This window comes from Cygnus atratus, chromosome 6, assembly GCF_013377495.2.
Source record: "Cygnus atratus isolate AKBS03 ecotype Queensland, Australia chromosome 6, CAtr_DNAZoo_HiC_assembly, whole genome shotgun sequence".
In the NCBI taxonomy this organism is placed as follows: Eukaryota; Metazoa; Chordata; class Aves; order Anseriformes; family Anatidae; genus Cygnus; species Cygnus atratus.
Genome location: NC_066367.1, coordinates 32,514,729 through 32,527,931, shown reverse-complemented (window position 1 = coordinate 32,527,931; position 13,203 = coordinate 32,514,729). Strand labels below are relative to the sequence as shown.

General features: G+C 43.3%; 1 protein-coding gene across 1 annotated transcript in view; it reads right to left on the bottom strand.

The window, feature by feature from the left end:
* GPR39 (G protein-coupled receptor 39) overlaps window positions 1–13,203 on the bottom strand; it is a 73,346-nt gene that overhangs the window by 58,486 nt on the left and 1,657 nt on the right. The window lies entirely within an intron of this gene.

Here is a 13,203-nt window from a genome sequence, read left to right as displayed (position 1 = left end):
TTTTTTTTTTTTTTTAATTTCTCCTACAGAACACCAGTCCTTGGATCAAAAGCATTATGTTTCGCTTTAAATATATTTTTTTAGGCTTCTAAATATTCTCCCCAAAAACATATTGAGCAAAAATTATCTTAACCGTTGATGTACTGAAATAATAGGAAAATTAAATAAATAAGGTTTGAACCCTGGGGACACTGACTTTCTCAGTGTTACTTCAAAAGATAAAGGATTTGAAAACTGTGGTGTAAAGTGGCAATGATTCCTGATCTGAAATGATTTTAAAGTCAGAGTTCTGGGGCTTGTCAACAAGATTTTTGATACCAAAGGTCGAAAGTGCTTCTAGGTCCTCCTGAATTCAGTGCATTGATCTCCTGTGCACCCCAACACACGACATGTGCCTGTCTAGGCTCCTGGGGCTTCTGCTGAATGAGGCTTTTTCCAAAATGTGGCTACTCAGGGTGGGAGCTGGGTCCCCTTGAGCTCAGCCTGCTCAAAGATTACAACAAACAAACCAACAATCCAAAAAGAGCCCCACAAAAATCAAACAAAACTACCAGAAATTCCAGATACAAGAAGGGGAAGACATTGTGTCAGGCCGTGTTATTTCGGGCTGCTTTTCTTGCAAAATGCAACATGGTGCCAACCGAGGGGCTCTGGGCTGCTACCTCCTAAGTGTGAGGAAGCTGCCCGGCATGAGGAACATGCCTTGAGACAGGATGAATCTTTTGGTGAGAATGGTTAGACCATTTCAGCATCCCCTGCTGTCAAAAAGGCCCACTTTCGGTGCCACAGGAACCCCCAGAAAAGCAGAAACAGGGCACTGCTTCCTTAGGCTGAGCTGCAAATCTCTGCACGTTGGCCCTTGTGTGCCCAGCAGTGCAAAGTTTCACTGAACAAAGCCGTAAAGCCAGACCGATCAAAACTGCTCAGGAACAACAGTGCTGAGCTTATAAACTTGTTTGTGAAAGGCAGCTGACACCTGATGTGGGAACTGAAACACCAGAGCAGGGTCAGTGCTTCCTGACCACTCTGCATCCCCACAACAGGAATTTTAGAGCTCAAATACCAAAGTGTGTATACATTTAATGGAGAGTTTACCGATTACTATCAATTACAGCATAAATTCTTCCTTTAATACAGGAGGGAAACCCAGGGCATCCTGGCTTTTTTTGAGGTGTTCAATGCAGCTGACCTACTGCTGTCTTTTACATGGCAGGCTGGCAGGCAGGAGAGGCAGAAAGCACACCATAAATTCACTAATAACACAGGAAAGAAAACCCTCCCCAGTGACTACTTTGTTTTCTAAGACGAGAAGTAGAAAATTAAGCCTCCCAAATTACCAAGAAAGAATATATTTTTCCTCATCTCCCCCTCCCCCTATTTTTTTTTAAGCAGCTCCCTGTAAGAGTGTAGCAGAGCATCCCCATTTCAGTGAAAGCACTGGGAAATGTTTCAGAGAAGCAGAGCAGCCAAAGGGTCAGGTTATCACTTTCAACTAATATAAGACAATTGAAGTGAAAAGTGATGTATCTGAAAGATAGAAGACAAAATGCAGAACTCCATTACCAAGAAGGTGAACAAGAAAACAGCATACAAATGTATTTGGGCAACTCGGTAGTAAAGAGAAGGGAAATTCACCTCAGTGCTGCTACGAATAGGAGTCCCAGCCATGGGCTCAGACTACACAGCGTGCAGGACCATTCCTCAAGACTACTTGGAGCAACATCAGATACCTAAAGTGAAATTGCTTTAATTCTCCACCGATGTCTATTAAATTGCATTAATGCGGTGGAGCTCTCCCATGCCCCAGCAGGTCCCCCACAGACAGCAAGGCACAGGTGCCAGCTCCAAGAAAGGAGCATTTCTGCCCGATTTCCATTTCCTACCAGAAAACATCATGCTTTGAGGAAGGTTTGCAAGAGCCTGTTGTGATTCCTTGGCACCATCCATGTGGCACGGAGAAGCTGCCTTCCTCCTAACATCTTAACTGATTTGGGAGCAATTCCTCACCTTGATCGTTAAAGGCTAAAACCAAAATAAACGTGATCAATTACAGCATTCGAAGCCCAGGAGGAAATTTAAAAACCAGCTTACACGGCCAGGCTTTCAGTGAAAATAGGCCCTTGCTGAGAATAGGCAGAGCGTCTCTGAGCTTAGCAGAGCTGACAGCTACATTTGCAGGACAACTGCACCGTGTACATTTGCAGGGTGTTGGAGCAGCAAACGGGAACTCAGTTGGCTGATTCTCGGCACACAGAAGGGTTAACCTTACCTTTCACGACAGAAGTTAACCCAAATAAGGTCTGTGCCATTCAGTCTGAAGGGAAAAGAAATCAATTCTGGTTCCCGTGGGTAGGATTTCACCACTTGATTAGAGAAAGAAATGAATCTTTAAAGTATACTTACAGGAAAGGTATTTGCCATATGCATGAGAGATGGGAATGGCTGCATCCCAAGTTAATGAAATCAAGTCTTCTGTGCCTGTTTGAGGATTTCATCTATTTGAATTATGCAAATATCAAATATAACTTCGTTGTATAAAACTTCAAAATGAGAATGCTATCCATACATCCAGGGAGGCCGAAATAATATCCCCACTCCCCAAATTTAACACTGATTGAAGGCCAACAAGAGGTTATGATTCAGTCCTGCCGCACTGCATTCGTGCTGTGACAGTCAATTTAGAGGACATTCCTGCCTGTCAGTAAATAAACGTGAAGTCATTTTAAATTTCACTTCCATTTGATAAGGTTAAAGCAATTCTCTCTCAGAGGAAGGCACTCAGAGGCAGGTTTTCGAATGCCAGTCATCAGGCACACAGGGACTAATGGGCACGCTGGTGGTGGAGGAGGGTATTGAGGCAGGCTGGTACAGAGGGCCTGCGGGCAGCCAGGGAAGGAAAGCAAAGGTGATGTCCTGATACTCAGAAACCCCAACACGCAGGAAATGGATCCTTCATTTACAACAGAAACCCGTGTGTGCACCAGGCTGTGTGGTCCCAGGCCAGATTTCTGAAAGTCTGCTTTTGCCAGCAGGTATTTGCCAAGAAAATGTTTACCTTATGAACATTTGCTTGCTGCACCTTTCCAAGTTCAGCACCCTCCTAAAGCAGGATGCTGAGTCACGCAGTGCCACACCAAGGAGTGACAAACATAACCTCCTCCTTCCAACCCACCGGAGGCCTGGGCTTCATGACCAGACATCCCTTAACTCCTGGCATGGGCATCCAAACCACAGACTTGCAGAAATCAGCACATTCTCTGCCCCAGAAACTGAACTAGTTTGGTCCAGCTCTCCAGTTGGAAGGTTGTCCCTGAACATGTCCTTCTCATGATTAGAAATTTTCTCATTTCTGTCTGTACTCATTCATGGCCCCTGTAGACCTATTAGTTCTTGTGCCAACGCCATCATTTAGATCAATGCAGAGAACATGGTAATATTTTGTAATATCAGAGCATTTGTACTGCAGAACAATGTTTCCTAAATTGTCAATATGCTCTTTATAATAGAAAGGAATGCATTTAAATGTTGGCTTGGACCAGAAGACAAAAAGAAAAGGGACATTTGAATTTCAAGTTGCTATCAAAAAGCTTCTTAGAATTCAGCAGACGTGCATATAAGTGGGAATAGGAAAAGTGAAGGGAATCACAACAATGGAAAGTTCCTGTCTCCAGACATTCACTTTTAACAGTGAACTCCCACAGCTGCCTCCAAGTACACTAGGTGGGGAAAGTCCTTTAAGAAAGGGCACAAGAGAAGCATTGAAAGAGAGACGAGGTACACAGTCCCAAACCTCCACAGGGACAGAGAGGTGAGATCTGCTCTGGCTTTGCTCAGAGGCAGCTCCAATGGTCCCTCGTACTCACCAGACGAGCAGACTGCAGTTTCAGAACTCTCTCTTCCAGCCGTTCTATTGCAGGTTATTCTCCTTATAGACCAAATTAGCAAATCCATGCTCAGCATGGATTTAAAGCTCTATAAATTCAAAGTTAATCAAGGGTGCTATGACTTTGAGACAGTCTCTAAGCTGGAGGGGAAGACACGTGCATGCTGGAGGGAAGGTCCCTGGCTCCACAGCTGAGACAAGGGTGACTGCAAACTCCTTGACATAAGGTCTAACTTTAACAGGCCGGGCAGCCCTGAGCTGTTTCTGAAGGTGCACAGAAAGACTGCTACGCTTAACTGGTTGCACCATGAGATCAGACTGATTGTCCTGGAGGAACTCCACTGATGGCTGTTCCTGAGTCAGTTTTGCAAGATTTTCAGATCAGGGTACAAAACAGATTTTCCTCTTTCCTCAGTACTCACTGCCCCAATGTTCTTACAGACAACTCAAAGCCAGACATATTCTTAGTTTTGCTACATTAAACAAGATAACCTAATTTTAGCTTCCATTAAGGTTCATCTCCACATTCCCCAGTCACCTTAGTAGCCCTATTCTCCAGCCTCGATGCGGGTAGTTAGACATCACGTTTTGTCAAAAGTTCAAGTTTAAACAAGAATATATTTTAACCCATTACACCTCAGTAGCAAAGTTCCTGCCCTAGAATCAATGTCCGAGTTTTCAAAGGTATGTGTAGGCCTGCAAATACCAACAGAAGCCTTTACAAATCTAGGCAGGAGTTGGTATCATTGTTATTACCACTAGAATTTAAGTATTCAGGCTTTCATGACAAAAAGATTACTCAGATACCATCTTTTGAACACCTCTGACACAACCCAATCCAGCCATTTCAGACCTGAGTTTCTGACCTGTTGAATGAGCTCGTGACAGGGAGTCAGAAGGCTGTCACTATCGACAGGGCAAGGGCAAACAATTCCACTTGACCAGCAGGCTCTCTTTTGACTTTGTCCTTCACCATACGACGTTAGTTCTTATCTAATGGTCAGAAATGTGGCATGTTGAAGCTGCACCCACAACAAAGACCGTTTGAATCTCTCTGTACGTTATTGCTGAGGTACTGCAATCTTTCGTTACCTTAAAGGCTTAATTCTGATCGTTGGCCCAGTTATAGCAGCTTCAAGAGCTTTTCTTCTATAGCTATCTTAAGCATTCCCTTGAGATTTGGTTCTTGAACACCTTCATTCTTAATGCCTTTAAGGGAAAAATTTAAGTTCATTTTCTTTTCGAAATCAGGAGAGCCCAAAAGTTTTCTTTACTGCAGAGACATAATGTGAGGCACAGGAAGAAAAAATTCATCAAATACTGGAGCTGATCAAAAGAGACACATTTTGACTCCTCTAGATTAAAAATAAATGCACCCCAGTAATGTATAAATATTTTTCTTTACAGGTTTATGGTTTAGGAGTGTAGAGGGAAAATGACCTTTCAATAACCAAAGTTTTAGAGAGAGCATTTTAATTTTTTCTTGTTCAACCAAACACCTTTTTGCACCATCTTAAAAAGCGTATGTTCTTCTTCCTGTCTGAAGGCAGCCCCTGATTAATTGCCTATTTTGACATATACAGAAAGTTCAGAGCAGTCATACTTGGACAGACCTAGCAGTCATCTGGCAACTCCTTTCTCTTTGTGATAATCCCACATTGGCACCTGTGGGAGAAGGAACAAGCAAGAGGGATTTTCCTGTACTATTCACACCAAGTTTCTGGCACTCACCACCACGAGGACCTTCCAAAGTAGAGACTGTATCCTGTTCTTGACAGCACTATCCTTCAAGGTTATATTTAATCCATTTTGGAGCCCACTTTTACATTTGATCTCCACGACAGTTAATTCCACAATTCAGATTTTACCCTTCATGGACGAAGTGCTAGAATAATTGTAGTTGCTGTACTTTAAGGGGTACGCATATACTGAACTCCATGGATTTTTCTAGGAAGGAGCAATCAGGAGAGTCTCCTAACATTCCTTCAAATCAAAATCACCTTCAGCAGCACCCTGTTAGATATAGCACCAAAACAAGAGTGAGCCGAAGGCAGCCCGTCCTTGAGCTACGCAAGACAATCATTGCATTCAACAAAAAGCAACCTGGCAATATTATATGGAAGAGTAAAAACAAAGCAGCCTTGCAGAAATATTATATGAATAGGGACAAAATATTTAGTCTCTCCTCTGAAAAGGGCTATATCTGAGAAGCTCTTTTGCGGGGTTCAACGAAGAGATTGGAGCAGAAGGGCTGCCTGAATACCTATGCAGATGCTACCTAATAAAACACGAGGAGAGAAAACCATTTCCGCTGGGTGAGGACCAGTATAGATAGCTAAGCAATTTTGTCTTCTCTAATACACCTGTGTCTGGGGTTCTTTACACACATGAGTATAATTGAGTTTGCTGGTAATTATTATGTATATGCACCTGTTTGCAGGTGGATGTCAAGTGTTTTTTGAGTGCTCATACAACTCTCTCTCCCTCTGTACGTCTCCCTAACAAGCAGACAGCTGGTTTCAGAGAGACCCTCAACTCTAACCCCATAAACTGCACTTCCAACCTGAATACCTTCTTTAAAAATTCATAGAAACTAATATGCTAAGTGCTTTTAAGAGACAATTAAACGTAACAACCACGGGCATGGAAACAGCTTAAGGAGAAGCAAGGGAAAGTTAGCTCATAACAATACTGGACCTCTTTCTCAGTTTCACCATTCCTTACAAGTTAGTATTTATACAATTAAGAGGCTTTTGGCAAACTCATTTAATCCATAATGGTTTGACGTTGATATTACTCATACATCTGCAATGGAGTTCAGAAGATAACTGCTTTCTCACTTACATCTGACATCTAGCAGCACAAACTTGCTTACAATGCCCTCAAAAAAGGTGAAGAAGGTGCTACAATGTGTGCCAATCATAAGTCGAAATCTTAACTGTTTATCTTCTGTGGAAATTCCATTGTATTCGTTTTTCAACTGTTCTACCTATCCAGTGAAATTATGGGCTTAGGAACTCACTTGTAACAATGAAAGAGACAAAAATAATCTTTAACCTGTTGGTTGGCAGTTCATTGGTTCTCAGTTTCTAATACAAGTTTTGCCTTTAGGAAATCAAGAAGTTATGTAGGATAAAATTGAAAGCTTCACATTACTAATAAATGCTCAGATATTAAAGTTGTCTTCTATTAAAATTCACAGGCTAGCAATCATTGTTTAAAGATAATGGTCTCAACATCAGCTAGGAAAACAAAAGATTTAATTTTGCGAAATGTGGTATAATTGGAATATGAAACAATAGAGGAATAGATAATGCATTTAATTTTCACAGGTGAAGACTTCAACAAATCATGTGTGAACTTGCCACAAATGAGTCTCATTTACTGAAACTGGGAAGTTTGAAGAGCAATCTGTGTTTGAGATGGTGTCTGGCTCAGAAGAGATAGCAAGAAAACAGAAAGTGGAAAATTAATGCTTAAGAAAATAGTCTCTTGACCAAAGAATGAGGGCAGTCAACCAGAATCAATAGGACAGGGTTTCCCAAAGTACGGGTGCTGATTTTTAGCTGAGAACAATCTCCCTCAATTCATTTCATACCTGGAGCAACATCTATATTTCTCCACTTTGATGGAAATAAAGTATAAAGAGGCGGAAAGATGCTCATGCTGTGTGCGCCACGGGATGAGCTAGGCTGAAGCAACATGCCAACACCTATAGCTCACCGTCAGACCAGGTGAAATACCCGTTTCCTTGCAAGGATCAGCTGGGAGTCAGAAGCATGGCTGCGATTTTCACTAAGCACCAGTGAAGCATTCATCGTCCTCACCGCTACTTGTGCACAGAAGCAAAGACAGTAGCCGTGTGTGCACAGAGACCGCATCTGCGAGGACAGCACACATGAAGAATGATGTGGATTACACCGGTAGTGAATTTGGTTCTCCAAGTATAGTATTTTCAGGGTTAGGTTGTTTTTAAAGCTGCAGACTTCACTTTCAAGCAATTTTTGAGTACTCTAATGCAAAGTGTAATCACACATTGATTTTTCCATTAAAACTACAAAAGTCTTAAATACCCTGGGGGTACTGGCCTCAGTTAGTCCCTATTCTTACATTCTTTTTCTCTCTGCACCATTTTGCCATCCCTCTGAGTAGGAGGAAAGGAAGACCATCTATTTAAGCCAAAAGCACAATCTCCTAGTACATGAGTCCAGTTAAAAGCAGCAGTAGATAAATTGCTTTCTCTACAATAGGGAGGAAAATTATGCTGTTTTTGCTTATGTTCATTTTTAAATTGCATTGTGGAAAAACAGAAAATACCTAGATAGCTGGACTTTGGAAGTTTGCCTTGAGTGTATTTTACTGTGGCTATGTTTTGTTGTTGTTGTTTTTAAAAAACAACAACAACAACAAAAGTCCCATAGCTCATCAGAGGAGGCTGGCTGTACACAATTGCCCCGAGAAGCTGAGATCCCTGAATGCAGTCTTTCCATTGTCATCTTCTGAATTGCTGAGCTTCGGTTTTGTGCTACCAGTGTTTGCTAGCATTGATTAGTTTTGCTGTTGACACCAGGTTAATACTTCTGCAGAAAAGAGGAAAGCAAAATTTCCTGAACACCACCAAGTAAATCCCTTGCTTTGATCTCTTTTCCAGAAAGCAACACCTAAAGGAAAAATCTTACTGGTGGCAGGGGTGGGTGTCTCATTCGGCTGAATAGTCAGCCCCTGGTCTCTGGGTCCTGGTGTTTGATGCCCCCTGCTCAGCCCCTGCTACTCATTTCAGAGCATGCAGTCTCCTGCTTGTCTTGTGTACTTCGAAGCCCTGCTCAGGGAAATATATAGATGAAGACACCGTATAAAACACATAGATGAAAATCATATCCAGCCTACAATATATTTATCTTCAGGCACCTCTCCAACAAAGTCTCTGAAGAAAGGCAGCTGAGTGGAATGATTAAAGAAATGAACCGAGAGGAGTCGATGAAGCTGAGTTTAAAGAACATGGGCTGGAGCTGTGTTCTTCTGGAATCCAATCAATTAGGTTATTCTTTCAATTTTTGTTCTACCAAGTTTTACCTTTTTCAGTAAGGAAAAAAACCAAGCCAATTTCTAGCCTACGAAAAAGCATCTAATTTTCCTGTAACAGAAGTCCTACCACTGTCAAGCTATGCAGTGCCTGAGTCATCTCTAGATGACAACCATGTATTTTTTGCAGAGTACTTGAAGTAATTTGTCCTCCTGAAAATCCAATTGCCAAGTGCCTTGCGAAATACATTTCCTTAGTGATCTTTGGAAAGGCTATTTCTACACACAATACCTTTATTCTGAGCAAAATATTAATCTGCCAGTGGTAGTATATCGGGGGGAGAAAACAGTGCTCCAGCTCAAGTTCCAAGAGATCTTTTTAATTTCTGACTCAATGTTTTATCTACCTTTAGCTTATGGCCAGGTTCAGTTGTGTCCATGGTGTTTATAGTGGCATTTGGGGTTGTTATAGAATAGCCTACCATCATTTTAACAGCCACTACCTCTGCTTTTCCAGCCCTTCCCTTTTGCTCATTTTGTTTGGATTTAGAGGGAGGGACTGGCTTTCCTTCAATGGCACTCACCAGAGTCTCAGCAAAGCCTCTAATTTCTCTTACTCCATAAAACAGACCAGAAACTACCTGTACCATACCACAACACATGAAACCAACACTGCTTCCATCTTCAAGCTGACACTCTGTGTACCTGACAAACATACTAAAGCATTAGATAAAAGGAAAATTTAAATAAAGCCACCACACTGCCTTTCTCAGATGGAGGCACTGCCACAGGTTATGATCTGTGCAACAGTTTCATTTCAGATGGATTACTCTGATACTTCCCTCTTATGAAAGAGAGAGGTGGGATGGCTGGACATCTCATGGTGGTCAGGAGACAGAAGAGCATGCCTGGATGCTGGCAGAAAGGTGACAAAGCACCTGCAGTGCCTTGCAGCCCCACGCTGCAGACCCATCTGCTGCTCCAAAAGGGCAGGCTGGAAACACATAACAAAGAAAAGCAGTGCATATATTAACACGAAAGGACTTTTCAAGCTCAATGTATTTACCGTGGTAGTCCTGAGGCTGCTTTATACAAAATAATTAAAGCCTTCAGCAGAAGCACAAAACTGAAGCTGGCAAGGGAAATACCGCAGAAGCTTCAGAAGTGATAAATTTTCCATCTGGGACAGTCAAAACTCGCTTCATCTTTGAGTACAAGTTCAGGCCAGTCAGATCTAGCCTGATGACAAACCATGCAGGTGCTTTTGCATAAAAGCAGTCTTATATTAGTGACCAGATTAGGAGGGAAGTAGCCGAGGCCCACATGGCTGGCCCGGGCCTGCTGCCGCTGAGGTGCGCCCCGCCGGTGGCTTGCACAGGGCCTTGTCCCGCACCGCTCCCCTTAATGACTGCTGGAGATTAACGATGAAGTTAATGATTCCTGAAGATTTTTAACTACATAGTTTCAGCACTAGTGTACTACTGCACTAGCTGGGTCTCCCTTTTGCAGGACCCTTCTGTTATATTCCCTCCCTTTCTTTGCCATGACCCAGCCGAAGTCCCCGAACCCACCCTTTGTCAAGAGCTCCCTGATGGGGTGGCAGGTGCCTCAGCTCGGGTGCCAGAGCAGCCAGAGGGCCCCAGTAGCACCCCGTGACCATTTAGGTATCTCTCTCATCACCGTCTAGCCCTTCACAGTCCCAGCAGAAAGACAAAAGCGTCACGGTGGGCTGAGGATTAGGAGGCTTTAAATATTATTAAAAGCTTGCATTTCATCAAAGTGCCATCCACCCAGTGTTTTCATAAGCACAGTAAATATTCAGTTTCTGCTGCTGGGGGTGGAGAAACTTCTATAATCAAGTGCTGCCATGAGCCACTCAAAAATTAAGTTCAGCTATATTTTCCTTGCTGTTGAGGAGAGCCCACACTCAACCAGACCCATGTTGCCCTTCACTAGAAGAAAGATCTGCTGTCCCAACATGAGCAAAGCTGCTTTAACAGCTATGGAAAACCCACACAGTGTCACCCAGTCTCATCTGCCCTGCTCGTGTGGATGGGCCGACCCACTGGAGGCACTGGAGTTTTACCACCTCACTCAGAAGATGATCAAACAAATCACATGCACAGAGATTGCAGGAAGCATGCCCTAGGCTACCCGAAGCCCCAAATGCCCAATTTCAGGAGCAGGAGCATTAAGCAAAGCCTTACATGTACTATCATATCTTCCTTGAAACCAACAGCAATAACGGGAAAGAAGCTGGAAAGAGCAGCACTGCGCAGCCTAGTTTAAAAAACAGAACTGATTTTCTCCAAAACACTGGGACAAATCTGCATTCCCCCACTGGGGCAAATCTACCAAAATTTGAGCCGAACAGCCCCTGGAAGTGCTCCCTCTCCATCACCAGGTGCAGAATTACAGCGACTGCTGCACCAGCCCCTCCTCTCCACCATGGGCATGGTGAGGGCAGCAGAGACAGGAGGAGCAGACCACGGACCTCAAACCCCCAGCCAGCCTCTCTAGGCTTTAAACCAAAGGACTGGACCCTTGCAGCCACCCCCTTGGAAGAAAGCCCTTCCCCTCGTGAGCTCAGCCTGCCCAGCACCATGGTGCTCCCCTCTTTTAGCCCCTCGTCCCCCTCCTCCTCCACCCCAGCTGTGGTGTCAGCCTGGCCAGGGCTCACCCTGCAAGCACCAGTGCCTCCCACAGCACAGTCTTTCACTTTCAGCATTTACAATTTGTTTTCATGAATTTTCTCGAGTGCCTCACAATAACGTGACACTAAAAAAGCACCAGTTCCTTCTTGTGTCTCTTTCCACTTAGCTTTTCCTCATCGTCAAGAGATTTATGAATTTAATCTCCGTTTTGGAGAACTTATCACTTTTAACAACTAGAAGAAGAAGAAAATGCTAAATTGTTTTTATTGCTGTTAGATGTTTGAAGACATCTTGCTATATGCTGTCATTTACATTTCACATTAAAAGTGAAATATGTTGTAAATGAGCAAATATTTGTTTTAATTTGACCCATCTGTTAAACGAAAAACAAAGAGGACTTCTAAATCACTATATTTAAATTCAGCAATTTGTAAACAATTTATATGTTCATTTCTTCTGGGTTAAAACTGCCCTAAAGCATCACTCTTATGAAACCTCCAAATTAAATTGCTTTGCATTGTTCTCAGGGATGCAAGCCACCGTTTCTTCCTCTTCAGTTTATTAATTTATTTCCCAACCCAAGTTAATTAGCAAGACTCATATTAAGAGCCATTTAAAATATGCCACGGAAATCATTTCAGGGGATTCACAGAAGTGTCTACAGGCTCCAGAAAGCTGAGAGCAGAGAAAGCGTCAGATACTGGCGGCAAATTCCCGTAAGATAAAGCAACCCGCTTGTCCGTTCATTTATTTATTTTTTAACACTACTGCAAGCAGCAACGGGTCTGCCCTATTCCACACTAGACTATCAGCAAACAAGAAAAATAATCAAGGAGGGGAAGAAAAGCCGCAGTAATTTACCTTCACCTCTCAACCTGACTAGAACTTGCTACAGGATTTGGATCTTAGACTGGACTTTAATGTAGCTGTGGGTGATAATTTACAAGGAGAGCGAGATCCACAGACATTTAAGGATCCCACAGTAGCACTTAACTTAAAGAGCAAAGCCTTATCCCTTTTTCAGCTCTGTGCAACATGCTGCATTTAGCTTCAGCTGTTAAGCTTCCAGCCCAGAAGTCAGTACTTTTGGTGAACTCAGGTATCAAGAGCCCTTTTAATCATCCTGATACGGGGGCTCTCGTCCCTGACTAATAGATGCCTTGTGCGAGGAGACAATTTCTTCTTCAGATGTGCACCCTGGGCATGCGGAAGAGCCGTGCGCAGCCTGCAGCGTCACGTCTCCCATCTGGAGGGTGACGGCAGGCACAGCTCACGGCTCCAGCCTGTCCCCACGCCTGAGTCACAGGCCTCGTCTGACAGGTTTCCACCACTCCTGCAGCAGAAAAGGTGCTGGTTGCACCCTTGGACTCCTTGCCCTGCACCCTTCCCAGCCCCAGACCAGGGCAGAAGCAGGACTAGCTTAGGAAGCAAGGGATTCTCAAGTCACCACCATCTACATAAAGCTCTAGAAGTGGGCAGGTCCACGAGTTTCAGCTCCCCCTCTGCAATATCAAGCGGAGCATCAAAAATCAACACAGGAATCCTAGGTCTGCTGTTCATTCCTACACAAGATGGTTCATTTATTATACCCAGTATCGTATCAAGCAACCCAACAAAACAAGAACTAGCTGTAATTCAGCCAGG